General features: G+C 41.8%; 1 protein-coding gene across 17 annotated transcripts in view; it reads left to right on the forward strand.

Moving 5' to 3' along the window:
• ptprsa (protein tyrosine phosphatase receptor type Sa) overlaps positions 1-14,567 on the forward strand; it is a 230,675-nt gene that overhangs the window by 38,275 nt on the left and 177,833 nt on the right. For all 17 annotated transcript variants that reach the window (XM_034882191.1, XM_034882194.1, XM_034882196.1 and 14 more), the window contains exon 2: positions 8,181-8,278. The gene's annotated coding sequence lies outside the window, so the exon portion shown is untranslated. The remainder of the gene's footprint in view (positions 1-8,180; positions 8,279-14,567) is intronic.

Here is a 14,567-nt window from a genome sequence, read left to right on the forward strand (position 1 = left end):
GTGTGTGTGTGTGTGTGTGTGTGTGTGTGTGTGTGTGTGTGTGTGTGTGTGTGTGACACATTCATTTGCTCCTCTCCCCACCAATCACCATGCAGTGCACCAACCACCTCCTCCCTCCCAGATGAGCGTAAGAGCTGATTAATATTTCTCTGCAGTGATTTATTCATTCATTTAATTATTTGCAAGCCGTTGCCTGCGAGCGGATAACAAAACATGTTTGTTTATTGTTCTTCTTTTCTTTTAATTTCTCAATATTGTGTAAAGAAGGAGCATCTAGACATGGAAAATGGGAATTAAAATGTTACAATTATTTCATGATTGGACTGCACAGTGGTTTTGAATGCTTTGTTGATAATGCTAACCCATTAAGGCATGCATTTATGAGTATGCTGCTACTCAGGGCACAATTTATGCCACATCTAACAGAGGGTTTGGAGAAGCTTGTGACTTACTGTACCATCCCCTAAATTGAATTTGCATGCTGGAAGTTAAGTCAACATCTGTTAAGGAGCATGTGAATGAGTAAAACTGCTCTTTCCCTTAGCAACTGATGAGCTTCTGTCAAAACTTTGCAATTGAACCAGTGAAGCCGCTCAAAAGCCAGCATGTAGAGGAGTGTGGCTACTGAGAAGTTAAATGAAAGAAATGTGTGCAACTACTGTATGTGGATACGCAGCATTTCAGACAAAAGCATGCACTCTCTGTTCATTTCATCTCTGAATGAGTGAAACAAAACTCCTGAAGCTTTTGCCTCTCTGCCATAGTTTTGACCCTGAGGGGAAGTGAATAAGTTGTCTTTTACCCCCCCCACACACACACACAGTCTCAGTTTGATGCTAGCCATTTCTTTCCAGCTACTTGCTATACCATAAAGACGTTACAATGATATGTTTGCTGTCACAATGAAAATATAGGCCATTGTCACAAACAGCAAAGCCATTCTTCTATTCAACGCTAGGCCTCGTGATTTGCAAACACACAGTGCATACACACTGCATTGTACCAGATGGAAATTGCATAGTCAGGCCACAGTTTGAGAAGCAGCCATAAACATGTGGCCTGGGAGATGATTTATAATAATTAATCCGCTGTGTCCAGTCCCAACAGCCTCCCCCTCTAAACCCCCACCCCCCACCCCCACCCCCACCAATCCCCCTCAAACTCTCAAAACCTCCCCACCCCCTAGCCAATCAGGCTTGGGAACACAGCTGTGACCAGCTCGGCGCCTTTCCAAACCAATGTCACTAACTTCCCTATTGAAGGACATCGAAGGGGATTTAGTCCGTCTATCTTTCTTTCGCTCCCTGTTAAACCCCAGCACCTTCACAATAGAACATGCGCTGTACTTTATCACGACCATCGTATCATGAACCATTAACATGAGGGCCTACAATAACATTATTTATGGAGGAGTTAATATTTATATCGACCTGTGTGCTGTCAGGTGAACTGATTTACTGAGCGCTGGAATGCCGGGCCGTGTAGAGGTGGCAGGTGGACTAATTGAATATCAGTCACCGCATACAGCATGCCAATAGACACTCACTCCCCATTGAACAAAAACATACACAGATGTCTAATCTATACATGCAAAAAAAATGCAACGCATGAGCTCACTCCAAACATACGCACTAAGATCTACCTTGTGTACGTGTCGCTGCACATCAGACAGATCACCTCATAGACTTTTTAACCAATGTTGCATGGCAGTAGTTATGACTAGGGCTCTGCTGAGAGCATGTTAGTATAATGGACGCTTTTGCACTTATCTGCACAAAACAGGCCCCCACTAATGAAACTTCAGTCAGAGTGGCTCATTGCTGGAGTGTTTGAGAGTGTGGAGGTTCTCTGACAGAGCACACAGGTTAGGATTAGTTGGCAGCTGTGGAGAATAATGAGGTTGCAGGACAAAGGCACTCTGGTTGAGTGAGGAGTTTGTTTTAAATGCGACTCTTGACAATTTCAGTGAATTTGGAGGCACTATGACAAAAAGGCTTTTCACAAAGTATTTAACTGGAAACTAGTTGATGCAGGGTTCTCTGGGCATTTTCCAGCAGTGTTGCAGCTGAATCAGGTTCTTCTGAGTTTGAAGACAGTAGACTTCAAAGCATACAGGTGACACTTGGAAAATTAGGATATTGTGCAAAAGTTTATTTATCTTAGTAATTCAACTTAAGAGGTTATACTGATATACAGACTCATTACGTGTAAAGTGAGATATTTCAAGCCTTTATTTGTTATAATTTTGATGATTATGGCTCACAGCTTGTGAAAACCCCAAATTCAAATTCTCAGAATATTACAATAACTCAATAAAAAAGCATGAATGACTGCATGAATTTGCAGAATTACTGCCTCAATGCAGCGTGGCATGGGTACTATCAGCCTGTGGCACTGCTGAGGGGTTTTGGAAGACCAGGATGCTTTAGTAGCTGCCTTCAGCTCTTCTGCATTGTTCAGTCTTATGCCTCTTATTATTCTCTTGACAATGCCCCACAGATTCTCTATGGGGTTTGGGTCAAGAGAGTTTGCTGGACAATCAAGTACAGTAATCCCATGGTCATTGAATCAGGTTTTGGTACTTCTGGCAGTTTGGACAGGTGCCTAGTCCTGCTGGAAAATGAAGTCAGCATCTCCATAAGCTTGTCTGCTAAAGGAAGCATGAATTTCTCTAAAATGTCCTGGTAGACGGCTGCTTTGACTCTGGACTTAATAACGCACAGTGTACCAACAACAGCAGATGACACGGCTCCCATCCTTCCAATGTAAAAAGAAAAGGACTCGATCACACTGATCGACTTGCAGCCCTTAATTGTGCAAACTATTTTCATTTGCATTTTGTGCATGCTGTATGTAAGACTTGCTGCTGCATATTCATCCACACAGTTGGAATGAATGGACACTGCATACTGGATAAAACAAAAGGAAGAGTACTAGCAAGACATGTCGACATTTGGTCATTTGCAGTCTTGTGTGGGTCAGAATATTGCCTGGAGTAAATTAGAATGCATTTGAATGACTAAAGGAGCTTATTATCCAATGCATGTCTCATTATTTCTTTGTCAGAGCCCAAAGGGGGCTCGACTGGTGCCTCAGTGCCTTGCTAAATGCCTTTGAATTGAAACAGTAATTTCCATGATGTAGCTTCTCCTTTTTTACATTTGCATTTTTTGGCATTCAGCCAAAGCTCTAAACCAGAGCAGCTTAGAGTGGGTAGAGACAGGTAGAGGCTTGTTAAAGGACATTAGGCATACATCAGGAGAGCACCCACAGCTGTTGACAGCTGTACATTGTGACCACTGACCGGATCTTACCCATGACATTTGTGAAACATTTAGTTGTATTTAAACATGTAATGCCACCTAGAAAGCCTGTTTTTCTGTATCCTGGAAGCCAGCCGAACTTAGCCCCGCCCAAAATATTTAGGGTAGGGAAGTTCGCTCTGGACTTGATCCGTTGTGGTGCAACTAACCTGCTCGAACCAGAGCTGTTTGTACCAATCAAATTGTCAGGGCGGGCTTTACACGCTGCTGGACAGATAATCCACAGTAATGTAATCAACCTCTCACCAAAGAGCGCTTGGGTTGAATTTGTTTAAAACAAAGACGGCTGCCGCTGGAGAAATGAGATGTGTAGATTCCCACTTCGCGTCTGTTATAGAAGATAACGACAGAGCATTCATTTAAAAAGAGGAACAGAGAACCGTAATCAAGGCATTTGTTGATCAAAAAGATGTTTTTGCCGTCCTTCCTACGGGATTCAAATTCTGACTAGAATCTGAGTATGACGACGTCAGACGATTATATCCATCCATCCATCCATCTTTATCCGCTTATCTGGTATAAGGTTTCAGGGAAAGAAGCTCCTGTAGGGGACCCCAAACTTCCCTTTCCCGAGCCAGATTAACCAGCTCCGACTGGGGGATCCCAAGGTGTTCCCAGGCCAGGTTGGACATATAATCTGTCCACCTAGTCCTGGGTCTTCCCCAAGCCCTACTCCCAGTTGGACGTGCCTGGAACACCTCCCTAGGGAGGCGCCCAGGAGGCATCCTTACCAGATGCCCGAACCACCTCAACTGGCTGCTTTCGATGCAAAGCTCTAGCCCGAGCTTCTCTCGGATGACTGAGCTTCTCACCCTCTAAGGGTCTTAAGGGTCTATCTCTAAGGGAGACACCAGTCACCCTCCTGAGGAAACCCATTTCAGCCGCTTGTACCCTGGATCTGGTTCTTTCGGTCATGACCCAGGCCATTGTATAAGTGCTTTTTAAGTCATTTTATGTTTAGAGAATGAAGGCATCAAAACCTAGCGCAGTGGATATATACTGCAACACGGCTGAGGTCAATTACTTAATGAATTCAGTGAATTCCATGTGCATCTCACTTTGCACTGTTAAAGGCAAAAGCTGAAATTCCTGATAGTGAAAGGCAAGCTTAGTGGTACGTCGGTAGAACAATCTTCCTGATATGTATTGTGTGACATGAATTAAACTGAGACAAATGTTGTGTAGGTTACCTTTAAATATGAGCAAATAAGTGTTAAAGCAAATAACTTTAGTTTCTTTGAAGGCATATTTTAAGCAGCATAATGTGACTGTGACATCGGCACAGAATTCTGAAATCATTCAAAGGTAAATGGTGTCAAAAAGATGGCAACAAAGGTTTGCAACTTTATCACCGCTTCCTTCCTAATGTTTTGATAAAGCTGTGGTTTTTCAGGAAGTTAGAGTCCAGTATGTTAACGTCTAATTTTGCCTACCAAGGCACCTATCTTTTTGGGACATAACTAAACTTTAATTTATTTATTATTTTCAAAAACAAAATAACTAAATTTGGAGTCAAACTTTTTCGCACATGAATTCATAAGTGTGTACCGTAGACAGCTGCCAAGAGCTCAAACTCTTTATAAGTCACATATGGAAGCAGCATGTAAGGACTATTGTTTCCTCAATCCCCTTGACTTCCCTGATCGCTTCCTTTTTCTGATCTTATTTTTCAACTTGTCATTTCCTCTTTATTCCTCTCTTTTTTCCTCTTGGCTCCTACTTTTGTCTCCTCCTCCATTATCTCCTCTCTTGTCTTTTCCTCTCTGCTCATCCTTAATTCTCCTCAACGTTTCTCCTCTCCCCGCCTGTCTTCTCTTCTGTCTTTTTCCTTTGTCTTGTGTTCACCTGTCGTTTCCGCACTGTTTTCCTCTCGTTCAGCTTGTCCCTTCTTGACTCCTCTCTCTTCTTGACTTATCTTTTCCTCCCCTGACAGTCGGCTCTCCTCCTCCCACTTTTCCTCTCGCTTTTCTCTGACACATCCCTTCATATTGATTACCTCAAACTTTACATTTCCCCCCTCTGTTCAAATCACACCCTCTCTCTGCTTCACACCCATTTTCTCTTCTTCCCCTTTTCTCGCCATCCTTTCTGTTCTCTCCTCTTATCCTCATACTGTGGCGACTATCTCCTTTTTAATTACTTTTGGGCATATCAGTTCTTTTGTACCTGGAGAACCATGGAGAGTAAGGAGGTGAGTGTGAGGACAGGGCAGGAAGACATCGGGTCCTACCATGGCAACATTATTTTTATTCACAGAGAAACAAAATCTCTTTACTTTTGTCACATCAAGGCAGAAACAGTGTTGACATTTAATCATCTAAGGTTGAAATGTCCAGTTTTTTTACTTTTCCAGTTGCAGACCTGTTGACATTTGCACAGAGTAGCTCAGCCTAGTGTTTTCTTACTTTGGGCTTTTATGTTTTCATGGATGCTCAGTGAGTGAAAGTTTCCTGTTCTTCTGTTGTGAATGTACCCTATGTGGTCACGTTGCTAGAGAGAAAATACATGGACTCATTTCTGAGCATGCATGTTTTCATTTCCCAATTTGCCATTGCACCATAATGCTTGGCCATCTGTCCCAGCACCATGACCAAACTCAATGCCAATATGTTGCAGGGTCATGAGAAAACAAACCGGAGCGGCTTTCCACATGAGTGGACGAAGCAAAGCTTAACCCATGAGCAGCGGTAAAAACAACAATGAGCGTCACACTCACACCTGCAAGCTATAGTGAGGACGCCGGACGAGATTTCCACTATCTTGATAGATGTTCATTTCGGCTGAGTTTTAACTTCCATGCTGTGTGGCCATGCAACCTTTTATATTGGCTTATTAATGGCGACTCGCCCAGCCAAGGGAGTGTCTCATGCGACGGAGGAAGCGGTAGTGCAACAGCGTGTGTGCAGTGAATAAATGCTGTACATTAAACAAATTCCCCCGCGCTTGTCTTGGCAGCCAGGCGTGTGGGAGGAGGAAGTATTGCAGAATCTGCCTCACTTTCCTTTTTCTCTCACTGACACGCATGTGTATCCAGCCACACATGCATTTATTTCCAGACAAATCTGTACACAAACTAGCCAAAACAGTGCTGCTTGCTTTTAAAACCGACCTCATGCAAAATGATTTAATTTTACACACTCTAGTATACTAAAATTGTTACCATCAGAAACACACATAAATTAATTGTGCTTTATAAGAACTGTATTTGTCACCATGTGTGCTCTATATGGCATGTGCACAAACCAATGTTTTAACACGTACACATCCACTCCCTACTCTCCCTGTTCTGCCGTCGCTGTATCAGGGGATCTTTCTGTAGCCAGTCTGTAAGTTGACACTGATTGGCCAGCGAGGGCCGACCTGACCCCAATGGCCTGTCAGAATAAAGGATCATGACCATCGGCCGTCAAGGTAATAATGCCCATAGAGAATTCTGGGAGACTGTCTAAAAGCAAGGTTCCGTTCATCATCCAAAGACGGGAGGGTGGAGGAAGAGAGAAGTAAATTACATCGGCCTGAAGACAGATAGATGTCAGTAGAAATTTGTTGTCCTTTCTGCTGCTAAGTGTTTCATTCTTTATCTGACAACAAAGCAAAAGCTGTCTAATTATTGTCAAATTTGATAGCACTTTTTGAGAAGTAGCAATTTAACGTCATAAAGCGGCTAATACCTTATTTTTCAAATGCTATCTGCAAGTGGAAGTTCAATTTCAGCATCCCACCCATATGATGTGAACATCCAGATTTTAATTTCTTAAAGAAGCAGAGTACTTGACTGTAGCAGCAGTCAGAATAATTGGCCGTGTGGATGGCACTGCATTTGTGCAGGGTATGAATTATCCGTTCTCATTACTTGCACTCTATCTGCATAGTGATTTAATGTTGGTATGCAGAACTTGCATAAATATTGTATTTTCAAATCCCGACATAAAGTACAAAACTCTCATTTTGACAAGGCTCCTGCAACAGGCCATGTAGTACATTTAGGAAAGCTCTCCCATAGGAACCTCAGTGTCCATATTAATGGATGATGCCCCTGTCATAAGTGCCAGCATTGATATCATGTCATTACTTAGAAGGAGACCCTGGGGACAGGGTAATGATGAGCTCCTCTGATAACCTTGCTCAGTGGACGCTCCTTAGAATGGACTCATGGACTATAGCTGCAGACATGACCCACAATGTTGACTAAATATCGAGTAATGCTGTTGCAGTAGACATCCAGATACATAGTATTTCACACAAGCCCATGTCCCCTTACACGCATTGACACAAAAACATTAAGATTGATTTACAGTATGCATTGTTATTTTTGTATTTGAAATTACAGAATAACTACAAACAAACATGACTGCACACATGGATACATCCCTTCACATACACAAATTGCTATGGAAACCATCAACCTCTGGATCTGTACATGCAGTACATGGCTAATTATCCAAACATTGACCACACTTATGCACATATCCATCCACCCACACACCCACGCACCCACACACGTACACCCACAGATTTGGAACAGGATCATTAGAGATGTGAAGGAGAAATAAAAAAAAAAGAAGCCAGGAGGGACTTCATGCAGATTCGCACTCCACTGCTCTCAGGCAATCAGTGGCAAACCTCCTCTTCGCCCGAGAACTGTCGTCCTGCGGTCACAAAGGGCAAGGAGAAAAGAGAGAGAGAGAGAAAGAGAGAGAGAGAGAGAGAGAGAAGCTCATCTTAGCGTTTGTCGAATTCCCCCACCTACAACATGAGGAGGCAGTTCATTTAGTAGTCCCTTTCATTGATGTTTCTCTTTCATCTTTTTCTCTTTTTCTCCCTCTCCCTCTCCCCCTTTTCTTATCTACTTTAAAGGTACACGTGAGAGAGTAACAAGAAGAAGAAGTAAAAGAAGAAGCCGCTAGAGAGGGCTGAAGATATGAAGCTAAAGAGGTTTTGAAAACAACCCAGTGGTAAGTGCACAATGCACCCTCATATTTATTAGGAAAGTAATGTAGTTCTCCAAAAGGAGTCCTACCGTGCCAAGCATAATAACTGATTTTACGTTGTTTGGCAAAAATATATGTTTTATTACAGTATAATCCTCAGGTCTGTCTAATTTTTAGACCATCTTGCCCTCTCCTCTCCTCCACCTTTCCATTTTTATAGTGTATATCTGCCGATTTCAGCTTTTTATTCCCTGGCTATTCCTATCTTCTCGTCTTTCACACCATTACGGATAACACTTAATATCTGTCCGGAGTAACCTTATGCCTATCATTGAATCCATTTAGAAATAACAATTTTCCTTAAAATTTGCAGCACGCAAAGTCTATGTTTAAATTATTTTTTTTAATTCCCAAAGTGGGGCTGTGACAGAACATCTTACCTCCCCTCCAGTTGAAAAGCTGCAGAAAAAATTCTATCGTCTAATAAATCATTGTTTTTGCTGTCACTAATGGACTCTGACAGAAAGCAATTCGTCAAAACAGTAGAGGAAAACACTCAGAAAAAGATTGACATGTCCAAGAATAGGGTTCTCTGCTTAGACACCAGATATGTAAAGAACTTTGGGTAAAAACGTCCACACAACGGTGTGAAAGATTATTGAAGAAAAATGACACTGCAGGACCAGTGTCCTTATTTTCTCTTCCTAATGATCATGTGACAGCGTCAACTGTCATCTTCCTCCACACATTTTCTGTTCTCCCGGTGCTAAACCCATCCATCCATATTGACAGCTTGGCTGAGGCAGAGAGAGAAGGAGAGAGAGCGAGAGAGAGAATAGTATGTAGTAGAGACTCTGAACAGTAGTAATATAGTCAATCAGCTAGTCCTGTCCCTCAGCTACCTCACGTCACAGCCCCCAGAACCTCAGGACACCTCCCTCAGCTCCCTCACCTCACACCCCCCAGAACCTCAGGACACCCACCAAACCATCCGGCTAAACCAAATCATCTGAAGACAAAAAACAGAAATACAGGACTTATTGGAAAGACACTACTAAACATCAAAGCAAAATGGAGTGTTAGCTAGCCCTAAAACGAGAGTAGCTGAACACTTGAGCACTATTTGGACCCCGGACTCAGTAAGACTCTGAGCATGTAATGTCTAAGTGGACACAGTCAGGCTGTGGAAATCGGCCGCCACGGACAGACCTGGCTGCCTTGAGAAGACAGGCTGTGTCAGCTCTGTCCACAGAGACAGGTAGAGACAGAGCAACACTTCCTGCTTCAATGTAGCACATATGTTGACATCAGAACTCAGTTCTTTACCAAAATTAAATGTACACACCCAGATTTTTGTACACTGTCTGACCAGACAAACATCTACTTGGAAAAAATAGGGTGAGAGCTGTAGAAATAAAAAAGACATGTGAGTCCATGTCACAGCCTGAGAGACAACCAGCACAACACGTAATATCTGTAGTTCATCTCCCCACAGCTTACTCTGCCTTCTCACCTAGTCGTCTACTTCAAGGTTTTTTTCACGTTTTGTTGTTTGTTTGCTTCTGTCTTTTTCTTTCTTACATTTCACACTAGAGATTTTACTGTATATTGATTGATTGACACTGTGGCGGATTTCCCTTTTTTATCTTAAAAGTACATATTTTTTTAGTTTAGTCAATGAATTGTATGTATGCATTTCTTCTCACATTATTATCCTTGATGCTTTGTCAATATTGTCATTTCTGACATTCATGCCAATAAAGCAATTTGAATTGAAGTGAACTGAGAGAGAGAGAGCTATCATCTACCTGTGACAGCCAGCTGTCACTGAGGAGATCCTCCTGTACCACTGCCATTCTTTCATTCAACAAACCACATTTCGGACTTGAAAGCTATAATGCATCAGTATAGAAGTGTATTGTACTCAATGTACTCGCTTGACATGCCCATTCATATCCACTCCTCTCCATGTTGGTGCTTACCACTAAGTGCAGAATTCCTTTTGAAAGGTTTCCAACACGTGCTCTCCTTGAGATTGATTAACTCATTATTTTTGCACTCAATGTTGCATTTGGCATCATCTTGAGATTAGACACCTTGAAATAACATCCCAGGCCTCATTTAATTGAAATTACCTCCTGCTTTTAAATCTTGTTGTGTCATTTTGTTTATTTATCTCAATTTTGTTTATAGTCTCTTGAGAATAAAATATGTAATTCAGGGAAATACTGGACATAATGACAGCACATTTAGTTAATATAAGAAACACATACAGGCAGAGAATTAAAAAAAACATTATAGCAAGACTTATGATTAAAAAGTCATAGGCTGTATCCCATTTCTCCATCTTACCCCTACCCCAACCCCTTACCCCTAGCCCTTGGCCCTTGAAACCAAGGGGTAAGATATCAGTTTTCACCGTTTTGATAATCATATCATATCATATCGTATCATGACCAAAAACATACAAGTGCAAGAACAGGAATTAATTACAAATGATTACAATAATACAGTACCAATGCAATAATGAATGGGTACAACATGAACACATGATTTAAGAAACTTCTGCTCATTTTCAGCCCGAAAGTTGATCAGTCGTTGTTTAAAAGTAAGCTTGCGTCCTCACTTAATAACCCTTAATCAAAAAGAGAATTGGGACAGCACTGGGTTTCACATGAACACGCAAAACCTAGGGGAAGGGGTAAGATAGATAAATGATATTCAGCCATAGTCTACCCATTGATTATTGTTCACATTCTTGTACTCAATTCATCACTTATCTCAATTGCTCACATACAACTTATACTGACTTCATCTTCACAATTAAATGTTGTCGAAACATACACAACCAGACAACCTATTCTTACAAACGGTAACATTTAACAGAATACAATAGTCTCTGATTTTTTGATAATAAACATCAGTTTTTCCAATGTAGTTATTAATATTGGACTGAGACCCCACCATTTCATTTTAGATGCATGCTCTGCATCTCTGTGTAGATTAATCATATTCCTCCAGATATTAAACCATCAGGTCAAAATGTAATCTCTCGATTGTCTGGCAAAATGTCCTCATCTTTAAAGCTCCAGTCCAGTGGATAGTTTAATTTCGATCTGAAATATCTACTGTAGTTGACTCCGCTGTTACATACACTGCACACCCCATCCTCGTTTCCATATCATAACTTGATTATTAGTGCTGCTGGCAGAGCAGGAGACATGCAGATACTGCAGAGTAGTGTGAGCTAATGGGTGTTCGAGCAGATGCAGGCCCAGACATCCCCTCTTCGTGTGCAGGGGGCGGCCTGCTTCTTGTCACCTCACTGCCAGAGGCCACCAGCCTGATACTAACACCTGTATTTGGCATATTGGGCTGCGATGATAGTGAAGCTTCCGTGACCTGCTTTTTGACTGCAAAAATGCTGAAGAGGTGAGATAGCACATCTGGACCCCACACCATAGGCTCAACAAGCTGGAAACTGAAAGAGCATAGTAGTGGGCTTTACTGCCACACACTGTGTCATTTACACATCAGCAAAGGAATTTCAGAGAATTTCCAGGACTTTAATTCTAAAATCTGCTTTCTGCTAAAAAGTGTAATTGACATATTAATGATTTATTCATCTGTATCCCTGTTTTCTCAGAAACAGAAAGCACCACATTTTGTGTGGATGGAGATGCTCTCTAGAGCAATTTAAAAAACGGATGGCAATTACGTTGGCTTAAAATCATCAGCTATAAGTTTCTTGTCATATGCATTCTAAATTACAGAGGTTCATTTCAATGCAATAAAATGCTTGTGCTCTGGGTTTACTTCTGGATACTTTACCACCCAACTAACAATTTAAAAAGTAGCACATCATAAAAAGAAAAACTTAGAGTTGAAAAGCATATTGAATATTAAAAGTATATTCCTAATAATGTTCTTTTGAAAACAAAAGTGAAATCAACACAAGTAAAGAAATAAGGACATTGCACATTAAAAAGTCTGTCAGCCAGCAGTGGCATTACAGCCACAAGGAAATGAAATTAAAAGAAGATGGTGCCTTACATACTTGCATGCCTTACATGTTGATGAGCCCGCAGATAAAACATGTGTTCACAAGTCTCTGAAAATGTGAATATAAATACATAAACCAGAAAAAGACAAGTTTGTTGAGCTGCTTCCGGTCTTTTCCAGACTTCAATTAAATCACCAGTGAAACTTTTGGTGGTGCACTGATAGCAGGTCATCATTGTTAGATTGCTCTTTGCCAGCAGGTGTAATTTGCAAGTTTTATTTCGCCTAAAAATGAGATATCCAACCCTAGAGGGGAGGGGGGAATCATCTAATTAGACAAAACTTAATTGACAATAGTGTTTTATGGTGTTTATCCCAACTAGCGTTTGGTTCTAAGGATGGCCATTTACATCAGATGGTAGATTTGTCACTGGTTCAGGACTTTTTGTTGCAAAACATTTCAGTCTTATTAAAGTGGAAACATGGCCTCGAGGGGCCACTAGTGAGGCTTCTGAACGCTTTCTTGGTTTACAATTGCACAAGTAGACATTAGAGAAAGAAACTCTTTATTCATAAGCCCACTGAGATTTGTTGCTCGTTGGTCTGTAGTGGTGTTTGAATTAGACCTTTTTAAGATCTGTCTCAGTTTGATGCTCACCTGTGCAAGGTGGTGCTGATTCAGGTGCCTCCCTCTGCAGTGCTTTGCCAAATCCCTAAGGCCTTTGCACCTAAATGTACAGGCAGCAGCAACTGTTGGCTGAGCTTTAAAGACTAGTTTCTAAGGAAAATAGAGCAGCAGCTTCCAGGATGTAAGCAGCACAATTAAACAAAGCTCTGCTAATCTCTACAGCTGGCATCAAGAGACATTGTGTTCTAGCAGAGTGGTGTTACCCGTAGCATGGCACTGGAAGTCTGACAGGCTGGATAATGCGCCCTGCATGCTGCCACCACCCTCATCACGGCACTGTCTTCACTGCCCACAGACTGTACTGTACTAGAAACAACCCTTATATGCATCATAAAGAGAAAAGACACAGCAATGAATTAGCATTATTCATTTATATACACTCCACTTATGTGTAGGATCATTTAAAGAAATATTTGTAATAGTTTGGAGGTAATGAATTTGATAATGCCAGCTACATCTAATTTCATGGCAATTGGGAATTAAATATGTTTTGCTTACAATGCTTTTCTCAGAGTGATGGTGAAAAGCTATGCAGCGTGATGGTTTCTAAAGGTCCCCTTTTTTGTTTTGTGTCTTGTATCAAAATGACAAAATTGTCCATTATGTTTCTTTGGAACTTGGAGCACATCCAATTTAATTTATGTCATTACTTGTTGAATGCAACTCAAAAATCACTTCCGGCAACCTGTTACAACTTTTATACCAGCTAAAGGGCTTTGACCGATCCCGCAGACACTCAACACTTCTCATAAAACTACCTCAAGTAGTTTGCAAACTATCCTGCTAAACTTTGGGATAGCTGATGGATGGAATTAAGCAACCTGCTGATGTGTCCTAATATGAAAGACCTGGATAGATATTTTTAGGGTGGGGTGGAGAGATGCTATCTTAGGTCTATTAATGCAGTCATTGCTGTGTTGCCCCAGGCCATAGGGCCTAATCCAGAGGAGTGAGAGTGAATGGGACTGTGGCTCGAGCTTGCCAGACCTACTTAGGTTCTGGTTGAGAGCACAGTGCTGTGTGGGCGAATCTATTCTGTCCTGGACAGGGCACAGCATAAACATTACCCAGGGAACGCAGGCAGGCAAGCAGGCAGGCATGCAGGCAGTCAAGCGGACAAGAGCAAAACTGTAAGGATGGTTGCCTTTAATTTCCTTTTCACTGACTCCTCTCAACTGTCCAGGGCCTGAGAGCAAGAGAGGGTAAAGAGTAAACAGAGTGTGTATGTGTGTGGAAATTACCTGCAGAAGCTATCTTTTTTCGGGGCTTCACCAAAGTATGTACCGCTATCATCCCTTCTCTTTTGCTCTCTCACACACACACACACACACACACACACACATCACACTCTTTCACGCCGAATCAGCCCCGATCCGTCCATTCGACGGCCGTGAAGCAATGACTCTCTCTCTTACTGTCTGTAAGTGATCTGTGTTTGCTCCATGGCACTCTGGTGCTCTGACCTTCTGAACCTGAATGTAAACAGAGCACCATTGCTCCCCCATCCACTACACCGTTGCCACCATCCCCCACCTTTCACTATACTAAATGTGTAGAAATTCTTTATTAGGAATAATCCCTTGAGATGTGACATCTCGTTTTCGAGGGGGTCCTATAGGCAAA

Source organism: Etheostoma cragini, chromosome 9 (assembly GCF_013103735.1).
Source record: "Etheostoma cragini isolate CJK2018 chromosome 9, CSU_Ecrag_1.0, whole genome shotgun sequence".
Lineage (NCBI taxonomy): Eukaryota > Metazoa > Chordata > Actinopteri > Perciformes > Percidae > Etheostoma > Etheostoma cragini.